The sequence below is a fragment of the Phocoena phocoena genome, chromosome 3 (genome assembly GCF_963924675.1).
Source record: "Phocoena phocoena chromosome 3, mPhoPho1.1, whole genome shotgun sequence".
NCBI lineage: Eukaryota > Metazoa > Chordata > Mammalia > Artiodactyla > Phocoenidae > Phocoena > Phocoena phocoena.
The window spans coordinates 167,498,458-167,511,593 of NC_089221.1; positions in this window are offsets into that span (position 1 = coordinate 167,498,458).

Here is a 13,136-nt window from a genome sequence, read left to right on the forward strand (position 1 = left end):
CCCCTCAGAGAGCCATGCGTGTGTGCTTGCACAGAAATCTCAAGGCAGACCCTGAAAGACGGCATAGATGTGCACGCAGGCCTTTCCCGGGGACGGGGCACTCCCTGGGTGTGTCTATCTCAAGGTTCACAAGTCAAGGCGGTGGAGGCCTCGAATGCTGAGGTCACACCCGCAGTGAAGGGGTCCGTGTTCCTCGGATGCCAGGCCTGGCCCTTGCTGTTCCCCTTGCTGGGAGTGGCCTTGCCCTTCTCATGTCAGCTCTTCGGCATAAACTCCACCTCCCGGGCTTCGTGGACTGGGCCGGGGCGCGAGGGGGCAACGCCACTAAAGGGTTTTCACGGGGCATCTGGCGGTGGTGCCTGTGCTCTGACTCAGGAGGCCTGGGGCTAAGGAACAAATGGACCACAGGGCAGCGTTTCAAGGTGACAATAAAATGTGAATGAATAAAGGGAAACTTACAAAGAGATGTGACCCAGATGGAGGTATCAACGTGCTTCTTAGAGCGCGAAGGAGGACGATCATTGATTGTGGATGCATCGGGGCCCCGGACCCACAGAAAACCAAAAGCGTAAACCTTAAATATGCTTTTTCAAAAGGCTTGGTCTCCTGTGGGGTTTTTGGGTAATTTTTAAAAATCTTAAAGCATTTCACTCATCTGCTTTCGTGACTGAAGAAGAACATTAAAAGGTATCAAGTTCGGGGCTTCCCTGGTGGCGCAATGGTTAAGGATCCGCCTGCCAATGCAGGGGACACGGGTTCGATCCCTGGTCCGGGAAGATCCCACATGACGCGGAGCAACTAAGCCCGTGTGCCACAACTACTGAGCCTACGTGCCGCAACTACTGAACCCACATGCCACAGGTACTGAAGCCCGCACGCCTAGGGCCCGTGCTCCGCAACAAGAGAAGCCACCGCAATGAGAAGCCCGCGCACAGCGACGACTGGCAACGCAGCCAAAAAAATAAATATCAAGTTCTTTTTAAACCCTTTTGGCCACACGAAGATGCAACCTGTAAACATTTTCCATTTAAAGACGCGATGTGTGTATAGCACCCCTTTCCTCACCTTCCCCCTTTACAGGCCCTTTGAATCCTCCCTTGCCCAGTGCAGGATAGGTCCTGCATCAGACGGGAAGGTGTGGGCACCATGTCAGGGAGTCAGGGGACAGAGGGAAGGGAGAGGCTGAGAGCATCCCAGCCGCCCCTGGGCATCCACAGGCAGGTGGGTTCACACAGGCCTGGGTTCTCCCCGTGCCTGCCCCGTGCGAGCCTCAGCGGAAGGGGTGGCGCCGTTCCTTGGCTTGTAGATGTCTGTCTCCTCCCTGTGTCCTCTCGTCGTCTTCCCTCTGTGCATGTCTGTCTCTGTATCCAAATTTCCCCTTGTTATAAGGACACCAGTCCTATTGGATTAGGGCTCACAATGATTTTAACTTGATTACTTCTCGAAAGACTGTATCTCCAAATACGGTCACATTCTGGGGTCCTGGAGGTTAGGATTTCAACATACGTTTTGTGGGGGACACAATTCAACCCATAAAAGGCCCTTCAAAATTTGTCACTGGGTCTTCTCCGAGTTCTTCCCCAAAGCAGCGTATGGGGGGCGAGTTAGTCATTTAACCCCCTCTGGGTTCCCTTCAGGGAGTTTCAGGGAGGAGGGGACTGAGTAAGCTGTCGGCTGGGCCTGGAAGGATTTCTCCTACTGGATCTAGTGTGACAGGGGCCAGCTGGACAGGCTATGTAATTTGGGGGGCCCAGTGCAGCATGAAAATGCAGGGCCCCTTGTTCAAAACTTATTCAGAATTTCAGATAAACAAAATGTTAGTATATACATAAAATGGACTATTATTCATCTTTTAAAAGGAAGGATATTCTGACAAACGTTACAACACGGCTGAACCATGAGGACATGATGGTAAGTGAAATAAACCAGTCACAGAAAGATAAATACTGTCTGATTCCACTTATGCGAGGTCCCCAGAGGAGTCAGATCCACAGAGACAGGAAGTAGATGGTGGGAGCCAGGGGCTGGGGGAGGGGGATGGGGAGTCAGTGTTTGATGGGGACAGTTTCAGTTTGGGAAGATGAGAAAGTTCTGGAGATGGCGGTGGGGATGGTTGCCCGACAATGTGAATGTGCTCGATGCTGCTGAGCTGTGCACTTTTACAAATGATGCATTTTATGTTATTCGTGTTTTACCGCACTTAAAAATGAAGTTTTTTAAGATGTATTGAGAATTTCAGGATGGCAACAGCAGAGCATGAAACTGAGCACGGACCAGCCCGGGGACCAGACGTTGCCCCAGTTGGCTGCATCTTGCATCCCCCTCCGGTGCAGCCAGCAGACCTCCCAGTGCATCCAAGATGCTGTCGCCCTCGGTGCCCGGGTGGGGAGACACCTGCTCCCCACAGCTGGTGTCTTCAGCACCTGGACAGATGCAGCCCAGGTCTCTCTGTATGAAAATCCACAGTGCGTTTGCTGGCAGACATACTCGGTACAAAGAGAAGCAAGCTGGGTGGTGATCGGGTCCCAAGGGCAGAATTTTGGCTTCCCTCCTGACAAGGTCTGGGTGTTGCAGGTGGAGGACTGCCCCTGCTGGGGTCCCAACCGTAGGACCCCAAGGGGGGGGCCTCGGCCACAGTCACCTAGAGAGGGGAGCAGGTCAGGCCCGGCTCTGAGCGAGGACGAAGTTTGCTCCCCTCCCCCCATCACCTACCCCACATCCCCCCTCTCCCATGCTCCCCTGGCTGACCTAGGAGTCCCCGCTGGACTCCTGGCCCTGAGGGAGGGCGGCAGGGCCTGGGCCACCTGTGCCTCTGTCCCCACAGCTCACCTGTCCTCAACCTCTATCCTTCCGGTCATTCTTTTTTTCAGTCCGTACATGTTCACCGGGTAGAACATTTTAAGGCAGGTGGGCCATCAACACACGAACATAAACACAGTGTGGTCCATCCATACAGTGGAGTGTCATTCAGCCGTAAAAAGGGATGAAACACGGACAGACACACTACAACATGGATGAAGCCAGAGAACGTGATGCTCAGTGAAAGAAGCCAGACGCAAGAGGCCACACATTATATGATTCTATTGATGTGAAATGCCCAGTACAGGCACAGAAAGTAGATCAGTTATTTCCAGAGGCTGGGGGAGGAGGGAACGAGCGCTGCTGCTTAATGGGCACAGGGTTTCCTTCTGGGGTGAAGCAAATGTTTTGGAACAAGATGGAGGTGGTGGTTTCACAACCTTGTGAGTGTAGGGAAGTCCACTGAATTGTCCAGTTTAAAATGGTGAATTTTCTGGGACTTCCCTAGCAGTCCAGTTGGTTAGGACTCTGTGCTTTCACTGCTGAGGGCATGGGTTCAATCCCTAGTTGGGGAACTAAGATACTGCAAGCCGCACAGCACAGCAAATAAAATAAGACAAAATAAAATAAGACAAAATAGAAATTTCTGATACCGGAATTTTATCTCAATTAAAAAAACAAAAATCACCTTAGGGCTTTCCACTGCCAAGAGTCTGACATTCGTGGTGGATCAGCTGACCCAATCATGCGTGCTCAGCCCATGTGGGGACCCCATTCGGCACTCCAAATCGGTCAGCTCACGTAGGGAATATTGAGTCTATCCATGCACAGATATTAGCGTGCAACGGGCATTAACTAAAGACGTGTCTTAGTTTGCTAGGGTGGCTTAAACAACAGAAAAACTTCTCACAGTCCTAGAAACTAGAAGTCCAAGATCAAGGTGTCAGCAGAGTTGGCTCCTTCTGAGGGCTGTGAGGGGGAATCTCTCTCTCCTAGCTTCCATGGTTTCTGGCAATCTTTGGCGTTCCTTGGCTTCTGGTAGCCTGACTCCAATTTACGCCTTCACCTTCACATGGAATTCTCCCTGTGTGCGTGTCTGTGTCCAAATAAGGCCACCAGTCCTATCGGATTTGGGGTCCAGTATGACCTCATCTTTATGAATTACGTCTGCAATGAACCTATTTCCCAATACGGTCACATTCTGAGATCCTGGGGGTTATGACTCCAACACATGAATCTGGGGAGACATAATCCAACCCATAACAACCTACGATGCGCTGGTTCTGAGAGTACAAAGAGGAGCCCAAAAGGACAGTCCCCGTCCGCACGGAGCATGTGCTACGCTGGTCAAGGCTGAGCACAGCAAACAAGTACAGGACCGGAGCAGAGGTGTCTAGAAATGCGGGAAGCCGTTTGATATCGTTGCGACCTCCAAGCGCGTCCTCAGCTAAGCCTTCTCCTTGCCCAGGGTCGAAGCCAGTCTTAGAAGTCGCTTGGCACTTTCCCAGCTGTGTGTTGGCCACATACAGCAGAACCGCGCGTTGCTTCACAAGAGATTGGAAATTTAAAAAGAAGCACAACCACAACCCGATGCTTCACTATCCATTGTTAGAGAAGAACAGTGAGCCTCAAGAAGGGGCAGCAGAGGGGCCCAGTCTAGAGGGGGCTCAAGCAACTGGGTGGGGATTTCATCCAATCAGGAGGGGCCAGGGTAGGCAGGAGGACGGAGAAGCCATTGGCGGAAGCGGGCAGGAGGAAGCCAAGGGCGGCAGGGGCAGGGCTCCTGGGACGACTCCATCCACAGACACAGCGGCACCTGCCAGAAGCCGTAAGCAAAGCCAGAAGAAGACAGAGCCCCGGTGGTGCCGGCGTTGTCAGCCTGGACCCCAAGCTTGGTCCTGGCAATCCCCTCCGTTCCGCAGAAGGCTCGAAGGCAGAGGGCCTGGGAGGGATGGGGGGGAGGTCTCAGCATTGACGATCCCAGCCTCCCGCATCACCCATGTCGTAGAACCTGCCCTCAGTCCTGCTCCAGCCTTCCTGTCTTTGTCCTTTGGCGACGCTACTCCTGTTCCTTGCATATTAACTGTGTCCTTTATTTTCTGTATTCTGATGATTTGACATCTTGGGGCCTTGGTGATCTGGGAGAGACTCCCAGGGCTAGCTAATTCCTAGAGAGAGTAAGCAACTTACCAACAAGCGCACCTTTTGTGTTGGTGGACAAATCCACCAGTCCAGAGCCAAGAGCGGCAACCACCTCCTTTATCAGGCTTTCGCACTCCAGGAGGTAATATCCCTCTGCCCTGATCACCCCGGCACCAGGTGCCAGACAACTAGGGCCAGCCCCTACACCCAGAGCCTGCTGAAGTTATTCAAATTAGCCAAGCGTAAGCCTTGCCCATTTCTCCCCATGGAAACCACAATAAAGGCTGCTGCACACGCTCCCCGCCAGCCCCACCTTCCACCCCCCACCTCCTGACCAACCCTGGCCACCAACTCCTAATTTATCCCTCCCCCCCTTTACCCTTTGGTAACCATAAGTTTTCTACGTCTGTGAGTCTATTTCTGTTCTGTAAATATGTGTCACTTTTTAGATTCCATTTGAACTGTTTTTAAGGGTCCAGTTCAGGGGCATTCAGTACATTCACTTTATTGGGCAATCATCCCCACCATCCATCTCCAGAATTTCCTCATCACCCCAAACTGAAACTCTACCCCCATTAAGCACTAACTCGCCATTTCCTGTGTATATTCTTTTTTTCTAAATTTACTGAAGTATAGTTGATTTACAATGTTAATATCTGCTGTACAGCAAAGAGATTCAGGTATCCATACATATATTCTGTTTCATATTCTCTTCCATTATGGTTTATCACAGGATATTGAATATAGTTTCCTATGCTGTACGGTAGGACCTTGTTGTTTATGTATCCTATACATAATAGTTTGTATCTGCTAATCCCAAACTCCCAATCCTTCCCTCCCCCACTCCCCCTCCCCCTTTGCAACCACAAGTCTGTTCTCTGTATCTGTGAGTCTGTTTCTGTTTTGTAAATATGTTCATTTGTGTCATATTTTTGATTCCACATATAAATTACATCATATGGTATTTGTCTTTCTCTTTCTGACTTACCTGGCTTAGTATGATAATCTCTAGGTCCATCCATGTTGCTGCAAGTGGCATTAGTTCATTCATTTTTATGGCTGAACAGTATTTCATTGTATACATGTACCACATCTTCTTTATCCAGTCATCTGTCGATGGATATTTAGGTTGCTTCCATATCTTGGCTATTGTAAATAGTGCTGCCAGGAACATTGGGGTGCATGTATCTTTTCAAATTATAGTTTTGTCTGGGTATATGCCCAGGAGTGGGATTGCTGGATCATATGGCAACTCTATTTTTAGTTTTTTGAGGAACCTCCACACTGTTTTCCAGAGTGGCTGCACCAGTTTACTGCATTCCCACCAGCAGCATAGGAAGGAGGGTTCCCTTTTCTCCACACCCTCTCCAGCATCTGTTATTTGTAGACTTTTAAATGATGGCCATTCTGACAGGTGTGAGCTGGTACCTCATTGTAGCTTTGATTTGCATTTCTCTAGTAATTAGTGATGATGAGCAGCTTTTCATGTGCCTATTGGCCACCTGTATGTCTTCTTTGGAACCCTGTGTTTATTCTTAATAAGTAATGTTCACTGTGCAAAGCATACGAGGTCCAAAGATGAGTGAAGGAAAGCTCCCCCTCCCTCTGGTTTCCCAGCCACCTGGCTTTCCTCTCTCGAGCTGCCTGTGTGTATCCCTCCCGAAAAACTCTGCACATTCAAGCCAACTATAGGTCTATGCTGTATTTTAAGTGGGGAAGGGGAAGCGAGGCCACCAGATCTGTGTTTTAAGCCCACCCAAATGCTGAGAGGAGAAAGGCTCTTTACATGTAGAGTTTCGTGCATTTCAGAAACCGTAGGCTTATTTAACAAATGTTTTCAGATTCATCCATGCTGTAGCATGTATCAGAACTTCATTCCTGGGAATTCCCTGGCGGTCCAGTGGTTAGGGCTCAGTGCTTTCACTGCCAGGGCCCGGGTTCATCCCTGGTCAGGGAACTAAGATCCTGCAATCCACATGGCCAAAAAAAAAAAAAAAAAAGAAAGGAAGAAAAGGAAAGAGAAAAGAACTTCATTCCTTTTTAAGGCTGAATAACATTCCATCGTCTGGATGGACCACATTTCGTTTTTCCATTGGTCCCACTGCTTATTTTTTTCTCTCTTCCCTCCCCACCTCCCCTTCCTGGGTCATGGTAACAAAGGAGTTGATAATGGCACCCAAGACTGAAGAGACAGACCTTAGCGTGATAAGGCCAAAGAAGTAAGCTAAAATCACGCCCCGCTGTGACTTTCATGGGTCCCAGGCACTGTTGCCTTCATGGGTCCCATCCTTCACGAAAAAAAGAAAAAAAATTTTAAATTATATTTTACAACTAAGTTGGCATAAAGATGACTATAATTCCAACTAGATTATATATATTTTCCTTCTTATTTAAAAAAAAAAAAAAAAAGTGAAACATTTGCAAGGGCCCCCAAAGTGTCATGGGCCCTAGGCAACTAATAGGTAGGTCAGCCCTGCTAAGAGGTCAGGCCTGGTTCTTTGAAAGGCCTGATCGCCTTAGAAGCCCTGCATCTACTGCCTGACTATTCCACCCACACCCTCCATAGACTCTAATAAGCGCAAATAATTGTGAGAAGAGAGATGAGGTTCCAGAGAGAGAGAGTGTCCTCAAGGGCCACTGGAGATGCTAGAAGCCCCTCCCGATCGCCCGCCTGCGATGGCCAAGGGCACTGCACCACGGCCGCACCTGGAGGTTGACAACCAGGTGTGCCACCGACCTGCACCATAAAAGGTTTCCTTGTCCCTGAGTCCTGAGCACCCTGACTCCTGGCTGCTCAGCAGGCCCATCTGCCACGTCCCCTTCGTTTGGGACACTGTGATCTCCTAGCGACCACGGTGGCCTCCTCACTGGAACGAGAGGGGGAATCTTTCCACAAAACAGAACTGACCGTATGGCTCACACAACACCCCGCCACGCCCCATTTAAAACTCCCCGGAGCTCCTGGCTTAGGCGACCCTCGTGATCTTGTCCCTGCCTAGTCTCTCTGGCCAAGCTCTTTTGCTCCCCCGGACACTTCCCCAATCTGTCCTCATCCCCTGCTGGTGCTGTCCCCACAGCAAGCCTTCTAGTCTAGCTGCCCTTTATGGCTCCTTTCAAACGCCTTCGATTTCCCCATCCTAGCACTTGAGTGGCTTAACTTCTGGAGGCCTTTGCTTCCTTGCCAGGAAAGGGAATGATGCCACCAGCTTCACAGATATGAAGGAGGATTCAAAGCCTGTCTTACAGACGGCCCTTGCTTTCACATCACCTGGTCTGGGCACAGCCGACGGGGCCAGGGGTCTATGCTGTGACCTGGGTCCGAGGCTCTGCCCTAACCGGGCCAGCTAGATTCTCTTTGTTGACTTGGTCAGTACGGGCAGCTTCCTTTCCCTCTGCAAGCTTTGGGTGCCGGTCTGTACCAGAGCGCTAATGATAGCATCCGCCTTGAAGGCTGGTGGGCTGGTGCTAAATGAGACACCGCTTCCTGGGGCCTGGCGCGCCGTCTGGAACAGGGAAGGCACACAGCCAGTGCCAGCAGCTATTATTATTCCTGGGGAAGGAGGACAGGAGAAGGAGGAGAGAGTCAGCCGGGTAGAGGGGGCAGCAGAAGTGGGAAGGAGGCCAGACAGAAGGGAGACAGATGGCGGAGGCCCGTGGGCAGCAGAAGCTGGGTGTGCGCAGGGGCTCTGAGCCTGAGGGGAGAGGTAGAGGATCTGTTGTCTGAGTTTGCATGGGCTGCCCTAACAGAGGACCACAGTCTGGGCAGCTTACACAACAGAAATTAATTTTCTTGCCGTTTTGGAAGCTGCAAGTCCACAGTCAAGTTGTCTGTAGGGTTGGTTTCTCCTGAGGCATCTCTGCTAGCCTTGCAGACAGCTGTCTTCTCCCTGTGTCTTTACATGGTCGTCCCTCTGTGTGTGTCTGAGTCCTAATCTCCTCTTCTTATACGGACACCAGTCATACTGGCTTAGGTCCCACCCCGGTGACCTCATTTTACCGTAATTACCACCTCAAAGGCCCTCCCTCCAAACACACATCCTGAGGTCCTGGGGTTAGGACTTCAATACATGACTTTGGAGGGACACCACTCTGCCTATAACAGCTGGTGAGGGGGTCGTTGGGAGAAGGGGAGCAGGAAGGTTGGAGACAACAGATTTCTCTTAATAACCAAGTGCCTGCATCCCAGTCTGAGGCTGGAGGGACAGTTCAGTTCTGCCCACGAGGCCCAGCTGCAGGGTTAGATGGCTGTCCCCCACCCTCCCGACTCAGGCTCCTTCCAGCCACAGAGGGCCTCCCTAAACCAATGTGTGAAGCACTTGGCACACTGCCTAGCCCAGTAAGAGCTCTACAAATCGTAGCTATTATTGTTCTAAGGATTATTTGATCAGTGATATTAATTTCAGAAAAAAAAATCAATGAGGTCAAAAATATTAAGAACCTGATTATATAATGATTACCGTTACCGTAAAATTGGAGCTGTGGCATTATTAAACCTAGAGCCTTCATAAAATACAATAATAAAACGGAAAAAAATGTTAGGACTAGAAGGCATTGACAGAGGCGTTAATTGCAGCGAGAACTGAATATCAGTGTATATATTGAGTGTACTGAGTGTATAAAAAAGAAGTGTATAAAAAAGAAGTAATTCTGAGTGTATAAAAAAGAAGTAATTGATCCCGCAGTTGCCCCTGTTGGGATTTTTCCAAACGAGGTTAAAACTTACCAGCGCACAAAAACCTGCACGTGGATGTTTACAGCAGCTTTATTCATAATTACCAACCAAGACGTCCTTCAGCAGGTGAGTGGCTAAATAAACTGTGGTATATCTGGACAGCACTCAAAAGAAATGACCTACCCAGCCATGAAAACATGGAGGAAACTTAAATGCACGTGACTAAGTGAAAGAAGCCCATCAGGAAGGGCTACGTGATGTATGATTCCAACTCTATGACATTCTGGAAGAGGCAAACCTATGGAGACAGTAAAAAGATCAGTGGTTTCCAGGGCTTATGGGGCAGGGAGGGACGAATAGGCAGAGCCCAGAGGAGTTTTAGGACAATGAAATGATTGTCTGATACCGTGATGGTGGATACAGGTCGTTGTTCATTTGTCCAAACCCATAGAATGTTCAACACCAAGAGTGAACCCTAATGTAAACCATAGACTCTGGGTGGTGATGATATGTCAGTACAGGTTCATTGATTGTTACAAAGGCACCACTCTGGTGCCAATGTTGACAGTGGCGGGGAGGCTGTGTGGGGCGGCTGGGGGGCAGGGATTATATGGGAACTCCCTGGACTTTCTGCCCAATTTTGCTATGAGCCTAAAACTCTAAAAAATAAAGTTTTATGTTACAAAAAAAAAAAAAACCCAACAGAAGACGAAGAATGGTCCCTAATTATTCTTTTTACGTTAATGCCTATATTGAGACTAGTAAGGCGAATACATTAAAATTATGCATCTATTCATTAAAAATAATGACACAGACACCATTTCCCCTATTAGCAATATCTTAGACTGGTAGGAGACATTTGTTACAATTAAGGAACTGATACCGATACATTATAATGAACTGAAGTCCATACTTTATTCAGATTTTCTCAGATTTCCCCTAATGTCCTTTTTCTGCCCCAGGTTCTGTTTGGTACAACTGTAACAAATAACGTTTGAGTTAGCCCTCAGTCTTGGCCTCCCCAGGCCATAGAATCAAATTGCTCTAACACTTACAAAGAGTGTAGGTGGGGGGCAGCCTCTAAAGTAGCCTCCAGGATATTCATGCTCTGGTCTGATCCTGTCCCCTTGAGGGTGGGCAGGACCTAGTGAGCCCCTTTTAACTAATAGAATATGACAGATGTGGTGGGATGTCACAGCCAAGATTTGGTTACAAAAGACTGTCTTGCTGGCCCTCTCTTGCACCCTCGGATGGGAGCCAACCGCCATAATGGAAGCAGAAACTGAAGAGGGTCGCCAGGCAACAGTCAGTGGGAAGCAGAGGCCCTTCATCCATCAGCCAGCAAGGGACTGAATCCTGCCAACAGCCACGTGAGTGACCTTGGAGCAGAACCTTCCCCCAGTTGGGCCTAGGGGGGCAAACTTCCAGATGCTTCTCATCAAAGTGCCCCAGTACCTTTATAAAAGAGGCCCCAGAGAGATCCCTTGCCCCTTCCACCATGTGAGGACACACAGCGTTATTGAGGTACCATTGATATACACAAGCTGCATACATTCAGTGTATACAATTTGATGGGTTGGAGCATCTGCACACAGACCCCGTCGCCACCATCAAGGTGATGAGCACGTCCATCATTTCCAAAGTTTTCTATGTATCCCTTTGTTTTGTGTTTTGTGTTTGGCTTTTTGTTTGTTTGTTTGTTTGTTTTGAGGGGCGTGGGGAGGATGAGATCTACCCTCTTTTTTTTCACTTTCTTTTTGATTGATGTATAGTTGATGTACCATATCACATAAGTTACAGGTGTACAATATAGTGATTTACAATTTTTTGTGTGTCAATCCCAAACTCGCTATGTATCCCTGCCCCCCACCCTTCCCCCCTAGTAACCACAAGTTCATTCTCTAAGTCTGTGAGTCTGTTTCTGTTTTGTAAATAAGTTCATTTGTACCACTTTTTTTTAGATTCTGCATATAAGTGATATCATATGATATCTCTCTTTCTCTGTCTTACTGAGATCTACCCTCTTAAGAAATGTTTTAAGTGCACAGTACAAGACTATTAACTGTAGGCACCAAGCTGGCTGTATGAGAGAGCTCTAGAATTCACGCACCTTGTGTATCTACCCCCAATCCCTGGCAACCACCATCCTACTCTCTGTTAAGCCGTTACATTTTGGGTAATTTGTTGCAGAGCAGTAGATGAATAATACAAAGAGTCTTTCTGTGATCATCTCAGCCCCAGATCTTGCCCTTCCGGGGACACCATGCACACACTGCCACGCACACACTCCCCATTGCCTTGGTCCATGTCCCACTCCTGGCCTTGCTGTTGACTGTGCCCAGCCCACTGTAACACACACTCACTGGACGGCATTGGGAAGGTTTCCAGGCAGCCTGGGGTTAGTCTGCTGATCCGGGAGAACAGACTTGTCTTAGTCAGCTAGGGCGGCTATAACAAAACACCACACCCACTGGTGGCTTCAACAACAGACCATGATTTACTAGTATGCTTTGCAGGAACATGTAGATCAATCACAATCACCAATGACACACCAAGTCACAAGACGAAGCTGGTAAGTCTGCAACTGAGGTCTTATCAGGGAGCTGAAATCACAAAGACCCCTTCCCTTTTACCTTTTTTTTGCCTTTAAGAAGACCTAAACAGACATTTCTCCAAAGAAGACAAACAGATGGCCAACAGGCACATGAAAAGATGCTCAACATCACTAATTATTAGAGAAGTGGAAATCAAAACTACAATGAGGTACCACCTCACACTGGTCGGAATGACCATCGTTAGAAAGCCTACAAAATAACAAATGCTGGAGAGGGTGTGGAGAAAAGGGAACCCTCCTACACTTTGGTGGGAATGTAAATTGGTACAGCCACTATGGAGAACAGTATAGAGGTTCCTTAAAAAACTAAAAATAGAGTTGCCATATGATCCAGCAATCCCACTCCTGGGCATATATCCAGAAAAGACAAAAGCTCTAATTTGAAAAGATACATGCACCTCAGTGTTCAGAGCAGTACTATTTATAATAGCCAAGACATGGAGTCAACCTAAGTGCCCATCAACAGACGAATGGATAAAGAAGATGCGGTATACGTAATGGTATATATAATAAGTAATGGAATATTACTCAGTCATAAAAAAGAATGAAATAATGCCATTTGCAGCAACATGGAAGGGCATAGAGAAAAGCTTACTAAGTGAAGTAAGTCAGAAAGAGAAAGGCAAATACCATATGATGTCACTTATATGTGGAATCTAAAAAATAGTACAAATGAACTTATTTACAAAACAGAAACAGACTCACACACATGGAAAACAAACTTACGTTTACCAAAGGGGAAGGGGGGGAGGGATAAATTGGGAGTATGGGATTAACAGATACACACCACTATATATAAAATAGATAAACAGCAAGGACCTACTGTATAGCACAGGGAACTATTTCCAATGTCTTGTAACAAACTATAATGGAAAAAAATTTTTTTAATCATTATACATATACATATAT